General features: G+C 45.2%; 1 protein-coding gene across 22 annotated transcripts in view; it reads right to left on the bottom strand.

Moving 5' to 3' along the window:
* The window catches only part of MAGI1 (membrane associated guanylate kinase, WW and PDZ domain containing 1), a 361,904-nt gene that overhangs the window by 329,416 nt on the left and 10,673 nt on the right, over positions 1-21,815 (bottom strand). The gene's annotated exons all lie outside the window — the stretch shown is intronic.

Below are 21,815 nucleotides of genomic sequence, written 5' to 3'. Positions count from 1 at the left end.
AAATACCCAGTATTGTTGAGTTTCTGCCAGACCACTGGAAGAGGGCACTTTGCTGGAGCAAAGGCTACCTCGAACAGGCAACCGGGATGAAGTCCCCGTGTCACTTAACACCACAGCTCTCCTTCAACCCATTCCTCCCAGAGAGACTTCGAAAGCAACTGCAGTCGAACAGACGCTTCCAACTCATTTTCTTGAAGAAAGAAGGAAAAAAAAAAAAAAAACCCAAACCTAAAAGGCCAGCAAACCATTTAAGGGAGAGCACAGACTTGAAATACATACATATATTCAAGAAAAAAAATCAAACCATAGGCTTTGATTGCAGCCAAAAGAACAAAGTGTCTGACCTTAGTCTTCAAAGACAAGGAAATTCAGAATTAACACTGACTCTCATATTACTCATCCCTACTGTGCTGGGTTGTTACAATCCACACAGCCCACCCAAAGTTAGAGACCTCCAGAAAAATGTTCAACTCAAAGGGATACGTTAAAAACAAGCCCAAGGCAGGCTATGTGGTTGAAGTGAAATGCATAGCATCCATCAAGAGTGTTGTATATGCCATTCTTGAATTGCAAGTCACGCTCATCTGGTTATAATTTACAAATTAGCAGTAGGTAAAATAAGAATTTCCTCACACCTTGAAATCTGAAATACCAGCTATTTCTCCCAGAGTTAACTTCGCCCGCACTTACCTTTCAACAGTAGATACATTTTTCATGGCGATAGCATATCCTTGGCAAATATTTAAGCTCTCAGCTCTGTTCCTCTTTCCTCTAGGTGGTAGTTTGATGTGCATCAAAACCAAAATTGTCATTGAGGTGAAAAAAAGCATCATTCCCAGTTCTGTCTGACCCGTTCCTATCACTGTTTGTGATATGTCAAATGTTTGTGCCACCACACACAAAATAAGGGTATGGAGCTGGCAGGGAAAACAGCTCAGCAAAAGGGGTTATTTTACACCGGATCTGGCCAGGGCAGCAAACAGTGGTGCTGGGAGAGCACAGGGGACAGCAATGTGAAAAGGCCACGTTGCTGAAGGAAAGCACACAAACCCCTCTTTCTCCAACAGCAGCGCTTCGGCCCTACTTTGTCAGGGTGCGTCATCCCCTTTGCGTGACGAGCGCCAGCTAAGTCAGCTGAGATCTAACGAACTCGTCGCCTGACGGCGATGCACAGAGCTCGGGTGCGGCAGCGGTGAGCCACGTGGGTACCGAGGGACCGGCGGTCCCCGAGGGGGACGTGCACCCCCACAGCGCCGTCGCTGCCTGCCAGGCGTGGAGGAGAGGTGCGGGAGCAGCTCAGAGCGGCACTCCAGCGGGGTAACACGGGATGACTCAGGACTGCTGCGAGAGGGCCAGTAATTACACCGCTCACATACGCGCAGTCATGCCCGTACGGGCCTTTTCCAAGGCTTCCCTCGGTTACAACCGTGTGAGAGAAATGATAGTGTGGACGGAGCAGGAAGGAGCTTTCAGCCACATAATCTGGGAAATGCAAAAAACAAACTAAACCCTTTGATTGAAGCTTTCCTCCATCACAGCCAGGTCAGGAGTCCCATCTCTGCAGAGATCCACGCTCAAATACCCGCTTACACTTGATACGGTGCTGGTTAAAGCTAGATTGGGCACAAAACCAGACCAAAACAGCTTCCCACAGGACTGAAAATGATATAAAACCCATCAGCTCGCTGGGATGGTAGTAGGACAAAGCATCCCCCAAACTCACCTGCCCCCATCCCCTCTCCGCAGACTGGCCTGACCCATCGATGTGGGCAAGCTGCCATCGGGAGCACCAGGACACCCTCCCCCCGGCTTCCCGTGGACCTGGTGGCCCAGGAGGGGACACTTCCAGCCACCACAGACATGTGTCCTAGCACACGTGGCTCCAGTCCCCAAAAGATGGCCTTTCACATTGTATAATCCTATCTGTGCCAGGAGACCCTACAGCTTGATCACCTCCATTTACCTTCCACCACACAAGGTCCCCAGTTTCTTATTCAAGCACTTTTGTAGCTCCATTCCCACTGGTTTCTGCACATCACCTAGGTCGTACGCTGAGCGTTGCAAGCAAAATTGCTAAGTGCTGCTGAAACTTGCACCGATTTGTAACAAAATGGCTTGGAACCAACATTTTCATCAAAGGTGCTTCTGCCTCACCCCTTCTCAAAACACAAAGTGGTTTCCCTGTTGGGAAAGGTAATGAATACTCAAAGTAAGAACAATTTTGAGCAGAAGCTCCCAACGAAGCAGAAAACCTGGAAATCACCTGAGGAAATCAACTTTCTCCTCCGCTATCAGATTGTCTATCCAACAAACCAATGCTAATTTCTCCTGCCTGTTTTATTTTCTCACCCATCACACGGATGACCAAGCTCTGCTTGGCTACTTCGTGCGCAGTGCTGAGCATCGCCCTGAGGAGCTACTGGTGACCCCCTCCGCCGCTCTTGGCACGAGATGCCTCTCAGCTTGGCAGAGTTGGAGGTGCGACATATAGATACATACATACATGCACACGCTTTACAACATCACCAGTCCTTCCTGCACACAACAGTGCCCCGCAGCAGAAACGACACTGCTTCGCAACACTACAAGGACATGATTTTCCTCTGGGAAGGAGGCAAAGCCACACCTGCAACCATTAAAAAAATAAAATATTTCACACAAAAATTACACTGAGCTCGCCAGCTACTACAAACGATTTTGCAGAGAAGTGGTGTTTACAAGGCTAGCCAACAACTTCAGAGTAAACCCTGTAAGTCAATTACATAGCACTCTACGGCACAGGCGACACGGTGTCATGGATCATCCAGTGCTCAAACAGTGGAACTGTTGATTTTAGGCAGAAGGCAGCAATCTGGTAATAAATACAACATTGTGTCCTGGCCGACAACTGACTGGCGTCATTAGAAAGGATGTGTTCCACCAATTACAAAATTAATTATAAAGTCATGTCAGGTCACTCAGTTGGAAAACAATTATTTCACTTCACGACATTAAATGAGAGAGAGTGCCCCACCTTCATCAGTATGCAAATTGCAACGGATTGCTTGGGACTAACCCAGCTATCTCCAACACTGGCACGTTCCCAAAACCTAACCCAATATACTCCTCAGGGGAAAGATGGATTAATATCATCCTGTAAGAACCCAGTTTGGCAACAAGCAAAATGCAGCGGGTAAAGATGGGATGGCAAAGAGAGAAACCATGGCCCCAGTGAACAAGTTCCATGGTAAACTTTCTAATTTACCTGCAATCAAGTAATTATAACAAACATGACACTGTGGGAATCCCCATGCCCGAGCTGGGGAGGGACTGATGATCTCAACCCTTGCCCTGACACAGGACCATGTGTGCTGACGGATATCTGTCCAAATAACCTTTAGAGACCGCTGCACAACTCGAGCTCTGCTGGAAGACCATCACCCACGTATTTGGGAATAGGCTGATTGACTGCTTTTCTTTTTAAGGAGTTTTGGTAAAGGCACTACAAAAACTTTGGTAAAGTGTTGGTGGTGCCATGATGTTATGACTTCAGAAAATCTGCACTACACATTTCCGGGGTAAAATTCCCAAATGTCTCCATGCAGGAAGGATCTTGCACCTTCTCTGATCACCCAAGAGCTAGGATACCAGACTGCCCTCAGCTCAATAAGCCATTTGTATAAGGTTCAGCTGTACTCGCACCCACACAAGAAAAATTATCCTAGGAAGACTACAGAGATTGCAGTGGTTAAAGCTACACACATCCCATCCTATCCCCCAAAAGTAATTAGCGTTCTCCAAACCAAAGCATGCTCCATTTACAATTAGGTAACCCCTGTTCTCCCCCAGATTTACCAGGAATGCAGCTCATGAGGTGCCCAACTCACATCTGCTTACCTAGTTTTCCCCAGGTGATGGGTGTCCTCCTCGGGGCAGCCCCCAGACTATTTAAATTGCCTCTGCAACATGAAAGGACAAACCTAGCTTCTGTAGGAGACATCTTCATCTTCCTTCTACAGCGTGTACTTACAAAAAACATTGCAGATTGACAAGCACGCGCATTAGTTTTAAAGAGTGCAACGAAGAAACTGGACTAAAAAAAATACCAAAACAAACCCCAGATACTCATCCCCCCACTTTCCCCATGAAACACGTGCAGCCCTGAGACAGTTTATTACATTCAGAGCAGCCGTGCACGTTGAACCTCCTTTTATTGCTTTGGGGACTTGCATCATGATCACCTTCAGTTTGACAAATACTTTCTCATACAGCACAACAAAACAAAGTTGGCTCCCAAGGAACAGGATAGAGATTTCATATGTATGTGTGTGTGTGTGCGCGCAAGCATACGTATATAAAAATAAATAATACACACCCGTTTGCATATGATACATGCTGACATTTCCTTATAAATGCAAATAGCCTTGCCCTGACGCTTCCTGAGGCTACATGACGATAGGAACACTGTGAGATGTGGATGTGAGGAGTCTCACACCTAGACCCCCTTGTCACACAGGTATATATACACGACACTACTGCAAATCCCAGGTGTTTTCCATGTTAATTCTTGAGCCTCTGCCTAGGGATTTGACCTGGCTCTGGTATGCAAGAGCCATTGACAAATGCTGGCTCCACAATCTGCTGCTGATGTGCCCATCAGGCCCATTTCAGAGAAGAGTGAGCTTGTTGCAGATACAGGGGGATGAGTTTGCACCTCAAAGCACAGCAGTTTTAAATCTTCTGCCTCAAAAACCATAAAAATAAATAAATGTTATGCAAATCCCCCTATTTAAAAGCTACATGAGATCATTAAAACAACTTTGCTTGTTTTGCAATTGTTAATAGCCCCCCCCAACACCATGCATGCTCACACAATTATAGTCGTTAAAACAAATAAATCAGAGTTGCTTCTCCAAGCCATAACAAAGCCCAGAAGTCTGCGGACCCCAAGCAGCCTTAGAGGCAGCGTTATCATTTTTGCACAGTTGCAGGGAGCTCTATTTATATAAACACCGTCATTGTTTCTGCTGCCAGTGCATGGATCAGAGTTATCTCTGTTATCTGGCTCTGTCCTTGAGACACAGCTCGCCTGCTCGCTCCCCTCCACGCCGTGACGCAGCTTTCCTACTCCAGGCAAGACCAGGAATGGCTGAACTTCACCAGAGGCCTCTGGAAGCAGCATTTTACAGCCTTGCTCAGTTTTTTCCTTGGTGCATGCTTCTGAATTGCCGACACCACAGGGAAAAGGCAGAAATGCCACTGTCCCTCCTTGCAGCACAGCCGGACCGCGCTCCAGAAGGGTTCCTCTGCACTTCGGGCACCCAACGGGACCACACGAAAGAGCCAGCGGGTGGGACTGGTCGGTACAGCAGAAGATGCTGTAACAGCCCAGATTGTATACTGGTACCTTTCAGTCAACAGTACATTTGGGTTTTTGTAGTCCTGAACTTCCATCCCAACCACCCTCTAGCAAATCATGCCACGTGGGAGCCAGAGACCTAGGGACGAAGGCTGCTTTCAAATAATCTGGGGTCACGCACGTCCCCGTGCTCCAGAGCTCAGAGCCGTCGGTGACCAGAAGCAGCAGCAGCAGACTAATTTTCAAAATCTCGTGTTAACATGGGCCACTGCACCGACAGTCATAAGCCGTCTTGTATCTTCTAAAAGCAATTTGCATTTTTTCATCATTTTTAACAGGTTTGGGGTTTTCGTTTATTTGTTTTTAAACAAGTAACTTGCTATCTATTTTCCATTTTGATTTGGCTTTCACAGGTCTGTCTTTGCTTATGGGAATGACATTTCATTTGTCCTTTTTATGAAGTTTTAAATTTAAAGCTCTTTCACATTCTTAATCAACTGTCTATATTAATTTCCTCTGCAATTCAGACAAAGTTTACTTGTATCAGTTTCTTGAGCTATATTCCCTCTTGCTGAATAAGGCTCAAAACATACTCATTTCCTCATGATGGATTATTTTAATTACATTCTACTCCGTTTGAAGTATATGTCTTCTCTGGATGCTTGCCATCTCTTTTGGAGTTTCACCTTTTGCATTGCCTTGCCAGGGCTCCGTGCTGTGTCCCTCACCAACCCAGCTCTCCGCAAGAGCACGCAGGAGCACTTGGACTATCTTCCTATCAACAAATGTTCAGTTTAGCAAAACATACTGGTTTATCTGGTTTCGCTGCTGAATCTTTAGCTGCAATCTAAACTGGTTTATACTGTGAATAGAACATTAAAGACCAAATAAATGAAAGCATTTAAATCCAGAGTGATGCAAAGACATTCTTTACTTTCAAGAGCACCTACTACATGCTATGCGCTTTCCAAATCTCTGATGAGAGCCTGCCTAAAAAGGCGCCTTAAATACAGGCAGGTGAGGAGCCACGGGCAGCCCCTGTGCTTGGCAGGTGTCCTGGTTTCAGCTGGGATAGAGTTGATTTCCTTCCTAGTGGCTGGTGTAGCGCTGTGTTTTGGGTTTTAGTATGAGAATAATATTGATAACACGCTGATGTTTTGGCTGTTGCTAAGCGGTATTTACACTGGTCAAGGACTTTTTTTTCAGCTCCCCATGCTCTACCAGGTGCCCAAGAAGCTGGGAGGGGACACGGCTGGGACAGCTGACCCCAACTGGCCCAAGGGCTATTCCATACCATATGGCATCATGCTCAGCATATAAAGCTGGGGAAGAAGAAGGAAGGGGGGACATTTGGAGTGATGGCGTTTGTCTTCCCAAGTCACTGTTACGCGTGATGGAGCCCTGCTTTCCTGGAGATGGCTGAACACCTGCCTGCCCATGGGAAGCAGTGAAGGAATTCCTTGCTTCGCTTTGCTCGCACGCGCGGCTTTTGCGTTCCCTATTAAACTGTCCTTATCTCAACCCACGAGTGTTCTCACTTTTACTCTTCCGATTCTCTCCCCCATCCCACCGCGGGGGGAGTGAGCGAGCGGCTGCGTGGGGCTGAGTTGCCGGCTGGGGCTAAACCACGACAGCAGGCTCACGGTGCAGTTTTCAAGCCCAACAGTTTGAAGCCATTGAAACATCCACCAAGCAATGTCCATGGAAACACTCATGAGGCGCTCAGCAGTTTTTGAAAAAGATCAAGGCATTAATTTCAGTCCCTCATTCGTTATTACTTTCCAAAGGCATTCTGAAATACAAACACAGCACAGCTTTATCCAGAAAACTTTCCGGCAAAGATCTGATATTAGTAAGCACTTGACCAGCAAGTCCAAGAGTTTGCTCACAAACTTCCTAGGAAAAAACGAGCAAACCACAGCCACCACTCCAGGGAACGGCCTTTGTGAGGAGAGATGGAAATAAGGGGGAGGGGGGGAAGATCCTTGCATTGTCTGACATTTTGTGGTCATGGTGTAACCAGCCAGACAATTCCCATGAGAAAAGTCTACAAAGAAATACTGACTGGTTAATCCTATATTTAAAAATTTCCTAATGTATGGTTGCTACATTTAGCCTAGGCAGTATGTGAGCACAACCGACATTTGTAGGCTTAAAACCGATTGTGCTAGCCCAGTTTGATGCATCTTAAATCATCATTCTTCCAGCTGGTAGATATTCAAACACTTTCTGGAAACCTTTGTCTTTTCTTCACACTAACAACCACAGATCCGAGATCCCCGATTCTTCAATCATTTTTTAAATTCCTAACTGTCTGCACTTCCTAAACCCTTAAGCAAATGTTGCCTTTTGACGAGCCCATCTACACGGAACAGTACTATCTTTTGTTGACGAGCGATGTACTTTGTCAATACAAGGGCAGGGGAAGAACGGACCAAACCAATTTCTGGGCCTTCAGCTAACATGCAGAAGTAATTCCAGCTGACAAGCATTAATATGCTAAACTTAGCCATCTCCTGTTTAATTAAGTTTATCAAAACCACCATCGTTTTGCACAACTTGAAGAACTGGGTACATTTCTGGGGTACTGAAGGGTCAAGGTACCAGAAATCAAAAAATCTCCTAAATTAAATGAAATCCGGGGGTACGAACTCTGCTTCCATGGCTTTTCCATACTGCATTTTCCTCACTTGCATCTCAGCTTGATTTTTATCCATTATCATATTGCTATAATGAAAAGATTAACTTCCCCACTAACCACAAGTAAATACATTTTAACAATTCAAAACAATGAATCTGAGACACAAATCACTCCAGCCCTGCCAGCCTCGTAGAGTCATTCAGTCTCAGCAACAAAAGGTTTCAATCAGATAGCCAAAACTTTTGTCCATCAGATTTAAATTTGTCCTGAAATGCAAGACAGACTTTCCTCCTTCCCCTCCTTGCAGAGCCAAAAATCACAGAAACCAAGAAAATTAAAACCTGCTGCATTATTCTGCAACATGCTACAAAATGTAATAAAAAGCCAAATGTCTCTTTGCCCTCCCCTCCTCATCAAGTTGAATTATTTTTTTAAACAGTCATGTAGTTGCAACTCTGCCTACATGTCCAAAAGCTAAACAATTATGCCACAATAGGGGTATTTTGTTCACTCAGAAAAAAATCATCTAATGAAAAACTATGTTGGTGGTTGAATCCGTTTCCTTTAGGAGGAGTTGGCTGTAATCTCAGTGGGACTTGTGGTTTCAGCTATTCATACTGCTCATAGCAGTTTCTGTTTTTTCTCAAAGCAATGTAACCCAGCAACACAGAAAAAGCTGTGATTAACTTCTTCTGAGATACAAGATGTCATGGCAATGCAAGTCACCTCTTCGCTGAAGAGAATCAGACATCTCCATTGCTCTGTCCTTTTTGCACACCCATCTCGCATCCCAGGCAGAGTCTAAAGGGAAAGTTAGAAGTCACTGAAATTTTCTCTTTTACCCGAGAACAAGTTCACTGTGGACTTGTAGCTCTCAGGCCAGAGATCATCCTGCAGAGCTGCAAGGAACTGCATCTCTCAAACCCTAATCAATAGCTCTGGTTCCTTGCCAACCACAAGAGAGCTTTAAAATTAACAAGCATTATATTAGCTTTACCTAATGAATAGCTATCAACTGTCTACACACAGAAAACATTCCCTTTTATTTGTATGCAAATGTGCATATGTGGTGGAATGAAACCGGAAAGGAACATCTGTGCATCAAAATCTTACATAAATTATATAATTTTTTTAAAATGCACTAAAAAGCTGGTGTCAATCCCAACAAATTTAAAAAAAAAAAATAAAAACCACAGCAACTAAGGCAAATAATAAGAATAATGTCAAGGAAAAAAAAAACCAAAACCCTCTTTCCCCATATATCTCATATGAGGCACCCCAGCCTCACCCTGACCTCTGAAATACGACAGCTATACAGTAAGGCATCTAGGCTCTGTTATCTGAGACATAGAGTAATTCATAAGTAATAGCTTAAAAAAAAAAAAAAAAATTAAAGACCACCCAGCTGGCTGCCCCACCAACACATAGATCTTGGGACAAATTCTTGGTGCGCACTGGCCAGCTCACCTCAGCTGTCCGAGACAGTTTGGGATCTGGTACAACACACAGCCAGGCTGCAGAGAGCTCGCCCAAGAGCTGAAGGGCAGCCAGCACCTCCGGACTCCAGCAGATTTTAGACCTAACTCACCCGAGCAGGAGAGCCGCTGGAGCTGCCGCCGGAGCAGCAGAGAAGCCGGAGTCCTGCCCCGGCACGGCTGCACCATCGTTCTTCTCCAGCCCGGTGGCCACGGTCTGCAGGCTGTTCTGGGACAAGCACCAGCCTTCCTCTACCCGCTTAACTAATGAATACACTGATGCAGTCACTTTTTGATGCTCTGGGAGATTTTTTTTTTTAATGACAGGTTCTATTATCTCCTGTGCATATTAAAATTGGCCTTTCAGCTCTTCCATTAATACCAGATCCCCAAGTCAGAGATGAACTCTGAGTGACACTAAGAAGCCATACTTTCAAATCAGGGCATCTCTCTGACAAGGCGTTTGACGTGGCCTCTTTTCATGTCTCTGGGCAACTTTTTCCCCTCTTGGTGCAGTCCTGAACTCAGGATTTCCAAACTGCTCTCCAGCAGCAGTTATTTATTATTGCTCTGTCCTACAATGCCATTTCCTAAGCACCCAGGTGCTGCAGAAGAAAGAAAGAGGCCATTCCCTGCTATCAAGAGTTACAAAATACCTTGAGAAAAACTGGCGAAGGATAAGCAGATGGGCACAAGATGAAAGCAAAGTAATCCTAGGGATGAAAAGCATGACTTTTATGTTTTGCAAGTTGACCGGGTGGTTTGTGGGTTTTTTTTGGGAAAACAAAAAAAAAAAAAATAAAATCAGAAGACAAGAATAAACTTACCACAACCAAAGTAGCATTGAAGAAAATTCACTACCATCAAGACTAAAATGCACTGCTTGCCTGTTGCGTCCGGACGCACGCAGTGGCTCTGGATTTCTGACCAGGAGTCGCAGTATTTGTGCCTGCAGCCCCCCAGATTTCACCCTTCCCTGCGCAGCCACAGAACCCGTCCCTGCCGAAACGACACCAGCCGAGCAGAAAAGAGAAAAACAACTCAACCCAGGCACCTCCAAAGACACATGGGAACGGGGCATCTATTCCCCCGCGCTCTTCTGTTTGGGAAGCAATCCTTCAGGAACCAGCTATCAGCTCTTAATGACTATTTTTGTTACTCACAGGCCCCACAATGAAACAGGGGGTGGCTGAGATTACCACGCTGTGTTAATAATCAAATTTAAGGGGATTATAATCATTATAAGCTAATCAGGGTAGAATTATATATTTTTAATTAGCAGCTGCTGTGCGGTTAAGGCACTAGAATCCCCCAGCTGTTTGCTGGTAAGTGCAACCAACAGTATCCTGTTTGAAGTGCAAAATACATACTTTTACATGGAAAATATATTAAGGAAATAGAAAAAATTGCCCTTAAAAATAGTATATACTGTAAAGCCTCATTATAGGTCATTCTTTTTGCTTTCAGCATTGGAAAGATTTTTTTTTTAAGCCTATAAATTCTTGTGTTTAATCCTATACTGAACGTAGGCCAAATATAAAAAGGGAATAATTTACAATACATTGTGTATATTGTTACTTCAAACCACATAGTAGTTACCCGTAAATCCTCCAGCATTTGGTATAAACACACAGTGTTTGTCTACTCATTGTAAGTCTAGAAAAGGACATATTTCTGCAGAGTCTTAAGAGGTATTCACTGCATGAATAATAGAGACTGAATAAAACTTGTCATTTGGATTTTCTTGTAACAACACACTTTAATCCAAGATTCCCAAGTAGAGAAACAGATCTCTTACTGTAACCACCCCTGCTCACACTGTTGTATTTTAAAATTATTCTTCAGCTGCATTTTAACTGAGAACCTTTCTACGTTATCGCAGAGAGACTCCAAGAGGCACCAGTCCCCAGAGATCTTGCTTTGTTTAAAAATAAAGCAAACCCAACAACCAGTTAATCTGGAAAAAAGCTGGTTTTGTTGAAGGGTGTTCAATTATAAGGAGGCTGATCAGAGCCTGCAGATGCTTGCCAAGAAGTTGAGTTGCTCTCTAAGCACCCAAATTTGGCAGAAATCTACAAAAAACCCCAAGCAGCCAAGCAATTGGTCTAGTCTTCAAACACGTTCTTCAAGTTCCCAGCGTTAGACCGGCCTCCTTCTCCACAGTCCAACAGCACTGACATTTTGGGTACGCAGGGCAGTAGCAGAACTGCATCTGAGCACTGCCAGGCCCTTCACCCCCACCATCTCCCGCCTCTATTAACTGGTTCCTTCCACTAATGAAAATACCATAGTGTATGCTGGCTGGGAACCTCCCGCAAACCCTTCCCACTCACCCTAAAGTCACATCATCAGAAGTCAAATCAACTCAGAAGATGAGAAGACTCACAAGGATCATTAACAGTTACCAAGACATAGGTTAGCACAATACCACTGCATGTCCACAAGTTTTTTTTGCCCTCTGCATCACTTTATTTTGACCAGACCACGTCCACCGAGCAAGCATGGGCTGTCTCCTGGACGTGCTCCCTGGGACATAGTGACTTTCTCCAAGGTTGCAACAGCTCCCCTGCTCACGGCTAAGGAAAACTAGTCTTAGAGGGGGGGATAAAATACAAAATTAGGTTCCTCAGTAACTATTTGAGGGTATGCCTTAACATGAGGGTATGTCTACAAGGTGCAGGAGAGGGCTAAGCAGCTACCTGCAAATTCACAGCCCTCACAGCGGGGAGGGCTCTGGCCAGGGGAGCAGACAACCAGGTTGGCCAGGTGACGAGCATGTCCCCACGCGGAGGCAGCCCCGCTCTGGATGGACTGGTTTTGGGTCTAGCACTACCCCACCCGTGGGGGCTGGACCCGCCAGCGATGCTCTGCCTGGCGCAGGCTGCTGCTGATGCCTTGTCCGGCACAAAAAGGGTGACGCTCCCCGCCTCCACAGCCGGCGAGCATTCGTAACTGCTCCAACGTGTCTCTCATTGCGGACCAGGTACAGATTCTATTACTGCAGAAGACAAATGTCCTTAGATTCATCTATTTCTGATAAAACTGTTTCCTCTGAAATAGCCGCAACACAAGCCAGACTGCATCTATTTCTAAGAGTTTTCGAGCACTAGGCAGTCCTGAATAACATCCTCTGCCATCTCTGGGGACTTTGACTAACTGTCAGCAAAAGACGACTCAGAAAACCCAACAACCATCATTTGACTTAAAGATCAAATACCTTTCTGTTGACTCAGACTAACACAGCTAGCCCTGGAAAAAAAATGCACCTCCTTGAAGAGCCGAGAGCTCTTGGGTAAATCATCTGGTCTTGCAGATGGGTGCTGCTGTCAAGACTGTCCTCACCAACACCACCCAAAACTTGTGGGTGTTATCGATAGCTTCAGACAAGGGTTACCAGTGATGGGAGCTGTACAGGACTTAAACTCTTTTCTTTCCACTCTAAAACACAACATACCCTCGGAGCAAGTGCAAAATATATTCAGGGGAGGAAGCGGCCTGAAAAGACAGTTGTTACACCCAAAATATTAGCACCACTAACACGGCACTTTCAAGTCATAAGGACAGAGCCATCACTGAAGACATCAACTCTGACAAGAAGAGATGCGCAAGGAAATCAAAGACTTCCACAGAGCTGTGGCACTGAGCTGTACCCAGGCAGGCAAATAATGGACTAACTTAATTGCCTGTAGCATGACGTAGCTGCAAAATCCTAAAGGGTTTGACTGCTTTGCAGCATCGTTCTTTCAACTCTACCCCACGCTGGGACTTTAATCTGCAGGGCTGTAATGGCACTATCAGCAATGTTAGAGGCGAGACTAAAAATAAACACGGGACAAGAAAAATGCAAAGCTCCTCCTGCCCGCGAGGTCTGGAGAGAATTTCCTGAATCAGTCAGACTGCTCAATCGCTCGTTTACTTGTTACTAAATACGAATTTTCACAGGAGCGTGTGTAGTTTTCACTGAAGTTTCCAAGTTAAAATCAACAGGGCTATAATGCTGTAAGAAAACTAAACATCACTAACCCTCTCTTGAGGGATGGGATCCTTGCTGGTTCCCTGCTCATGCTGCGTGCTGCATTTCCAAGGCAAATACTGCATTTCAGGTCAAATATTAAAGTACTGGGGCCAAAGACAGTCCCCTTGGGTCATGGGATGAAGGACACCAGCTCCCATAGTAACCTCCAGTGAGTCCAGCATCTTACTCGATCCATTAGATCTATTTACCCCTGGATAAAGAAGTTGTCACGCAATGTTCAGAAGAGCTGGAAGATTTGTCCCTCTGCAAAGCACCTCTCCAAAGGTCCTCCCGAGTGCCGAGAGGCATTTTGGGAAGGAGAGGTCGGCTCTTCTCCCTGTGGCACCCATGGAGGATACAGCTGCAGAACGGCAGCCACAACAACTGACTTCAGAGCTATATAAAAAGCTGGCACAAAGATTTGTTTATGAAGAGCTAAAAATTAAGTTTGACTTTAAAATAGCACAGTTACCAGTAACGGCTCAGCGGGTCACATTCTTCTTCCATCTCTGCCTCCTCCCCCTCTGGAACCTCCTCTTTGCCCAGCAGCTTTCCCAAAACGGTCTGCAAACACGGCAGAAATTCCCCACGAGGGAGGCAGGCAGAAATCTGTGCCTGAGGAGTCAAAGGAATATGCTCACAAAGGGATGCTCAGCACTTCCTACAGCACTAGACAGTTTTTCAAGACTGACACTGCAGCAGGGGCCATTCCTATTTACAGCAACTTGGTACATCAGCTACTACAGTATTTCATGAAAATTTTAGGAGGTGACTGCAGGTTCACGATGCTGTCAAAGAGAAACGCACGCCTTCCCATTTCGTGGTACGCAACTCCCCATGTAGCTCTCCGTGTTCACCTCCCCTACCCCCTGAGCACACTCCAGAGGAAAATATAAGATTTCAAACTTTGCAAACCTCCAGCCTAAACCAACATCCTGTAAAACTACGAGTTAAAGGCAGGAACACTTCACTTCCAAACCACAAAGGCTGTAATGAGTGTGGGTTTAATTGGCTGGTACAAGAGCTGCACAGCCAGAATCAGCAGCTGGCAATGAAATCAGCGCTTCTGCGCTGCAGATTGCTAAACTTTTGCCCTTGTCTGCAATGTGGTGTGTCACAGAAGTAATTCAGTACCCATAAAAAGAATTACAAAAGTATCTAAGAAAAATAGAGTGCTAGGCCAAAACTGGCAATACACTAAGTTTCTTCCCCAAAAGTTTCTAGTTGTACAGGGATCTATCCCTGACCCTATAGTGACGAATTTCTACTATATGCATATATATAACATCCTCCATAAGAAACCTGTATATTTTAGTTATCACTTAAAATCTGGCCCTTTAGAGCTACTGATTTCAACAGCCTCAGTACATACTTCATCTCATTATCTAGAATTAGAAATGAAGTTCTTTGAAAAATCAGTCCCAAATGACAAAAGTCTCTATCAAGCAACCACAGCACGTTTTCTTGCTTCATTTATTTAACACAGTTATTCACATGTATGTCCAACTTCTCTTTTACAGGTTTACAAAGCACACGGCAAGTTCTCTGATAGTTTGCATCTAACTTCAGAATACTTGAAGAAAAGCTAGATTAGTAAGGAATAGGATTTTACAGCAAAGCCTTCCTTTCATCCAGCGCAAAAAGCTTTGAATCTCAAAGCCGATGTAGTAAACTTTCAAGCCAAGGTGTTTCACAGAGTTGGCAGCGGTGCATTGCTATCACTTGATAGAGTTAATGGAAGTTTTACAATTTACGCTTTACTTAAAACCACCTTGTTCCTGAATGAAGAGATGCACACTAGGCAGAGTAAAAATAAATAAATAAATAAATAAAATAATACAACCCAAAACCACACCAACAAGAACTTAAGGCGATAGGTGTACGCATCTTTTAATTCAAAAAGCCAGGCCGACCTAAATAAAAGGAGTACACATGAGAGAAGCAAGGCAGTATCACCCTGCAAGCAGCTGAGGAATTGCTGCTACTGGCCTCTTCCCACTGTGAAATCCTGGACGCCGCGCTCAGCCCCCACCAGACGGCTTCTGTCTTGGCTAAAGCAAGGCTCAGGCCAGAAACTCGCGTTGCCGTTAGGAGTGCAGCACTCGAGACGAAACGCAGAGCAGAATTTAAACTACTCAGTCAGTTTAGTTGCAGACCACAGGCGTACAGTCCATGCCTTTCTGTTTTTACCTGCACAAGTTTATTGTAAATTGGGTCTTGTCCCCAGGGCTCCATATTAAAGAAGTTGCTCACACAACGAATCAAGAGTCAGAAGCTTTGGACGTGTCATGACAAATCCTACCAAATGTAAATTGGTATAATGTACAGATTTACGCTTGCTTACATGGCACTAGAAACGGAAAGGCAGTAACAAACTGCTGCACGGGCTCCCGACAACAGTGATGATAAGCCTTGCTTTTTTAAGGCTGAAAGGAGATTCTGGGGAAGGAAGATAAATCAAAATGTGGCATCTTTGAAACGGGAGCAATGCGGGAGCTAAGCCCCAGCAGCTCCACAAACACCCATCTCTCCCCAGGAAAAGAGACTTTGGTGTTATTCAGTACCTAAGTTTTGCAACAGTTTTTATTCCAGTTAAAATTGCACGAGTGCTCATTAACTTTAATGTTGTGTGCTCTGCCATACCCACACCTAGGGATGCTGAACCCTGCAAGCATACACCTGGCATGCTCACAGAGGGACTAGTCCCTGCTCACGCAGCCCTGCACCCCCCAGAAATGGGCCGCAGGAGGACGCTGCCTTCGCTGCCATTAGACCTGACCTTGCAAACATCCAGCAGCAGCCCCAGGCACCGTGTCCCCAGCCAGGCACCCCGGCATCACTCGCCCCATGAAAGCCACCACTGCCAGAGCCCAGGCAGCGACAGCGAGCAAAGTGGGACAGGGCCCCTTCCAAATACCGAGGCTGAGACAGACCGTGCGTCTGCCCTCTCAGCTTGCACAGTCTCACACAGAATTTGCGTCTGTATTCTCTAAAAATCAGACACACACACACACACACCCCAAAAAAAAAATCTTGCTGGTATGTTGATTATTACAAATGCTGCTGATCAGGTGCCTGCACCCATGCGCTCAACTTGCATTTTAAAGGCATTTACTCCTACCTTTTGGTACACTCTCTAGACCCAAGATATTAAATAAACCAAATGCACTGAGGTCTCTTCCCTCCATACAAGTAACAAGGGCTTTTATTAGCACACCTCTGGTGGAGTATTAACTAACTCTAGTGTTTTGCTGGGAAGAGACTGCATTTAATCTGGATTGCAATTGGAGAGCAGGAAAGAAAAAAGGTCTTCAGAGTAAATATGGCACCAATATTAAAGAAACGGGTTAATTATCAACCACAGGCATGAACCTGTGGGAACACGACAGCAGCCCAGTCCTGCTTGTGATTATGCTGGCTGTTGGACAAGCAGAAAGCGACCCAAATACATTGCAAGAGGAAAGGGACTAAAACTCTCGCTTTCTTACAAAAAGAAAGAAGTTGGTTTTGCAGTAAGTATCTGCAGGGTATTTAGGGTGCACTGATTTTATCAGCCAGAGATGCAACAGCCAGCAAGGCAGGTTTAATATCCACTAAAAAAATATTTTATGCCCCATATCAGGGAGCTCTGTAGGGTTCAGAAATGGATCAGACATTTCTTCACATAACAAGAATAGCCGAAGGCAGCATCTGATATTCCACAAAAGGCAACAAGCACTATAAACAAGGTATATAAAGCCTCCACGCTTCCACTCATAAACTGCTTTCTGCCTACAAGAGATCAGGACATTCTCCCAGGGACAGGTTATTCTTACCAGTGGGTGCCAGTTTCTAATGCTATCTTCTAAAACAGATTATATTAACCAGTATTTGCAACAGGAGAGCAACTGAGAGGACAGCTCACGTGAATCTGCAGTGACACATCCTACACCAAAGAAAACAGCATCATCCTGGCACGAAGTTTATATCCGAAACCACCCATGGGAAGAAAAACAAAGACAGAACCCAGAAAATTTGTAACTGTTACTTTTTTTAAGTACCGTTTTAGAGGAACAAACAACATTGTAACAAATGTTAAAAGGCAACAAAGGACTAGCTACAAAAAAAGTCAAAATATCACATCAGCCCGAACCTACCAAAAATGAAGGGATCATAGCAGATAAAAGAAAAACAGTATTACAAGAAAAGTGGGTAAAAATAGAAGTGCCAGGATATGACATGCCTTCAAGTTATAGAAAAAGCATCTGGATTGTCCTCAAATCCCCTCCTGACTGCTGTCTAACTCGGTAATCATTCCTCTTGAGCAACAGGGTTGTCTCAAGCAGAGCAGTGGGGCAATGCTGATTTCTTTTCATCTGATGCCATTTGGGGCAAAGCACCTTCCAGTCAGAAAGGGAACAGCTTGCGCCCTCGGTTTCACAGACCTGGGTGCAGCCCAAAGCCTGCTTTTCGGCCAAGTTGGGAAGACACCAGCGGTCGCGCACGCGACCTCCTGCTCATAGCCCCGGGAAGGACCCGTCTCCGGCCAGGGGAGCTTCAGCAGGGCCACCAAAAAGCAGCTCTGCAAACTAATACACTGGTGCCACTCAGTCCAGGTGAAAGGAAGAGCACAGAAAGCCTCATCTCGGCCTTTTAAGGCTCCAGAAATATAATCTCCACCTTATTTTCAGAGCCTGCCGTTTATCGAGCATGGCTAAGGAGACCCACTTCTCTTCCACAGCCTCTTCTTTCACAAGCCCAAGTGCAAGGCTTGGCAATACATCCACACGGGATACGCACCACACAGCGTGCTGCTCTGTGCAGGGTCACCTGAGCACAATGATAACTTGAAATCTCTTTTCTTTAAAAAAAGAAAAAAGAGAGCGAGAGAGAGAGCGCAAAAAGCCTTTTCAATTGAGCAATTTTTACTTTTACAGCAGTTACAGCCAACTGTATGGCTCTGTACCTGCCCGTGTATGTCCTTCTGCAAAAGTGACAGCTACAGAGAAGTAGCTGAAAACGTTTAAGCAAAAAATGGCTTGTCATTTTGTGAAGCGTTAACACGGCTCAACACTTTTAAAGGACATTACAACGACTTGGCTGTGGATACAGACTTTCCAGCTTAAATTATGGATTTTGCAACGCTCTGAACATCACTTCTGAAAAGCAAAGACCTTGGAGTGTTCCTCCTCTGTTCTCCCCGTGGTCCCCAAAGTCTGAACCAGGGAGATATCTGACTTTTCATGTCTAAGCTAAGGTAGTGGCGGTGGTGGGGAAAATCCCCATTCAATAGAAAGTTGAGGAAAACAAACCCAAGCAGCTGAGTGTGAAAATTAGATGAAGTCCAAAGCCATCGAGTGTGAGCCTTAGGACAGAGAAACAGTCAGGCAAGCGCACAAATGCCTTCCACGTGTTCTGGATGGAAAGAAACTGAATTTTTTTAAGACTAACATGGAAACTGCTTTAAGCAATTTGTCATTTTCAATAGAGGTTCTGCAGTAAAAGAGAGATTTCGACAAGTTAAACAACTTCCTACTGGAGCGGCTGCATGCAATGTTTAAACTACCTCTTGCAGACTTCTTAGAAAAGGAATATTTCTAATTTTGCCATTCAGGAAGACTTTGAAATGTCACTGCTGTTTGATTTGACCAGTGAAGAGGAAATGCAGAGCTGAGAGAAGGGGAAAACACTGCAAATACCATTCTGTATTTTTTAACTTGGTTTCAGGCAGCTTGGTGAGCGGGTGCTAAGAAGTGTGAATATTGCTCATTTACCTCCAAGAGGGGGAAGCTTCAGACATATTTTCTGTAAATGTTACAACTTAAAGCTCACCTGGATATTACAAGGCATTGATGTGAAATACCATCTGAAAGAGAGCTGAGTCTGAGAGCATCTTTTTGCTAAACTTGAACTAGAAACAATGTTTTTATGGCAAAAACTCCTCCGAACATGATCCACTGCAATGCATAATAATGCTGAGGTCTGTTCTATACCAGGGTCTTTGAGGAAAAACAAATACACAATAAATACTCCCCATTGTTTCTGCCACTGGTTCAGACAGCTATCAGCATTCAGCAGCGCTGCTGCTGTGTCCGAATACGTGAAGGGTCTGGCCTTTAGAGGCCCTGATGAAGTTTTATTTATCAGTTGGTGATGCTAATGGGAGGCTTTGCTCAGCCGGGAGCTCAGGGAGGAGCGGACTCTGCCTGACACAGCCCACAGGTTGCTGGGAAGATGCTTGAGGTTTATAAAAACAGAGGAACAGGAGCAGAACAGCAGCAAAAATCAGGTGCGACTACTGTTTGTAAAATCTACCTCCATCTGCAATCAATACAGAAAAAGAGGAACACATTTTGATTAAAGTCCGTAAGATGGCTAAAAAAGTCCCTAAATTTTTAAAGAAAAGTTTAGGGAAAGAAAGTTAATCTTCCTGGTGAGCACACATCCCCAGACCTGGAGGGCGGGAGGTGCTGCAGGCAGCAGAAACCAACCAACAAATTACTGTATCCAGCACCTCCTGAAATGGGCTCCAGCCAGGCAGCTGATGTAACCTTCCCTGCCAATTCCATTGTACCGTGGAAAAATACTTGTACTCCCAGCCAGGGGCAAGATCCCATCCGGGCAGCTACAGCTACGTCAGACGCTGTACCGAATGAGAGAAGACGACCGAAAATAAGAGTTAACTGTGACGAGCCAGTTTGGGAGCCAGGGTTTCCTTCTTTTCCCCAGCATCCCTGGGGGAGAGCAGGCAGCACCGTTACAGCAGGATGCAATGACAACTCACCCGCTCGGTCTCGGGACTCACACCAGCACAAAGCACGGCAGTCCCAAAGCAGGGCACAGACGACCAGGCTGAGTTACGCACCAGCTACACTAAATCAATTTGAAATAGATTTTGGTTAATCCGCTGCAACCTTTTAACGTCAATGAGCTCTTCGGGATTGTGACAACTTGCCCGGCTTTTAGGCAAACAGCAATTTCCACACTGGTTTAGGCAAGCCTCAGCACCGATTATAGCTTTTTACACGCAGACAGAAAAAGCCCTCTGCGATATGTTACGTTGGCACATGCTTAAATTTAAGCGCTCTCATTTTTACTGGGGCTTTTCTCATGTCTAACAGTTTCAGCAGATCCAAATTTACATACTAACTGCTTACCAGCCTGCGATGTGACTAAGATATCCTATCCCAGATCAGAACTACGTTAAAAAAAAAAAAAAAAAAAAGACTGTATTTAACTCCTGGAAAAACTGATACGTGTGTATTTCCAGCATCAACTAATACAACTGGAAAATTGGCAACAGAAAACAAAAATAATGGAAAAGCCACCTTGGATAGTCCCTAGGTCATCTCTTTTGCAGATAAAAATTTCAGCCTTTGACATGTTTTACAAGCACACAGTAAAAAACCTATAGGGCATTTCAAATGGAAACATTGTCATGGCAAACCTCCACCTGAGCAGGCCAGCCTGGCAATGCAGAAGGGAGCTGCTCCAGCTGAAGCAATTTATCCATTTCCCCTGTTTTAATGCAGATCTGGGAAGCAGCAGAGCCCCACAGCACAGCGATGGGGAGCTGAGATTTGTGGGTCCACGACCTTGCCACAAGCATCCCGGCTGAGTCACACAGCCTTTGTGCTTGGCTTCCTTCCCCCCTCCAAACATCACCTGGGGTCTTTTTAGTCCTCACTCTCCTTCTCCTGCAAAGCGTCCAGGCAGGGACAACTCCCTCCGGTTCACGTGCTGCCTGGCACAAGAGGGCCCCAAACTCCATCAGGCTTGAAAAATTGCCATCGTGCATCCACGTATTCACCTCTTCTCCCACCCTCATAAAGAAATTACCTTCTGTTAAAGAGTAACTGCCACCTGCCTCTGGCATGAGGGAGCTAAATGCCACTTTATTGCCTTTAAAATGCCAAAGACCTGTGTGCATGGTGAAACTGGGCACCTTTCCGAGATAAAGTTTATAGGTGTGCTCTAGTTTTCCCTCCTGCACTCTCGAAATGACTCACAGGGCCCAGACAAAGGTCTAGATAGCAGCTGCTCCCTGCGCTTGTCAGGAAAAGGGAATCTGGATCTTCTTCAGCAGCCGTGTCGCATAACCCCCTTAGAAAGCAAGAGAGGTCTCGTGAACGAGCTGTCTTTCAAAACCAACATGTTCCTGCAGGTGATTTACAGGACAAGTATCGCTCAAACAGTTTCACCATAGGAACACCACAGAAGCAAATTCAAATGTTTTTACAGGATCAGAGGCTGCCCATGCATCTCGTGATGAGGTAATGGGCATGGGAACCATTCTTGGCCATAATGGTGGTAGTTTCATACTCTTCAGCTTCCAAACAGCTGTGCCGACAACAAATTTTGCCACTT

This window comes from Mycteria americana, chromosome 11, assembly GCF_035582795.1.
Source record: "Mycteria americana isolate JAX WOST 10 ecotype Jacksonville Zoo and Gardens chromosome 11, USCA_MyAme_1.0, whole genome shotgun sequence".
NCBI classification, from domain to species: Eukaryota; Metazoa; Chordata; class Aves; order Ciconiiformes; family Ciconiidae; genus Mycteria; species Mycteria americana.
Note: the sequence above shows the minus strand (reverse complement) of the source record. Positions and strands in the feature narration are given on the sequence as shown.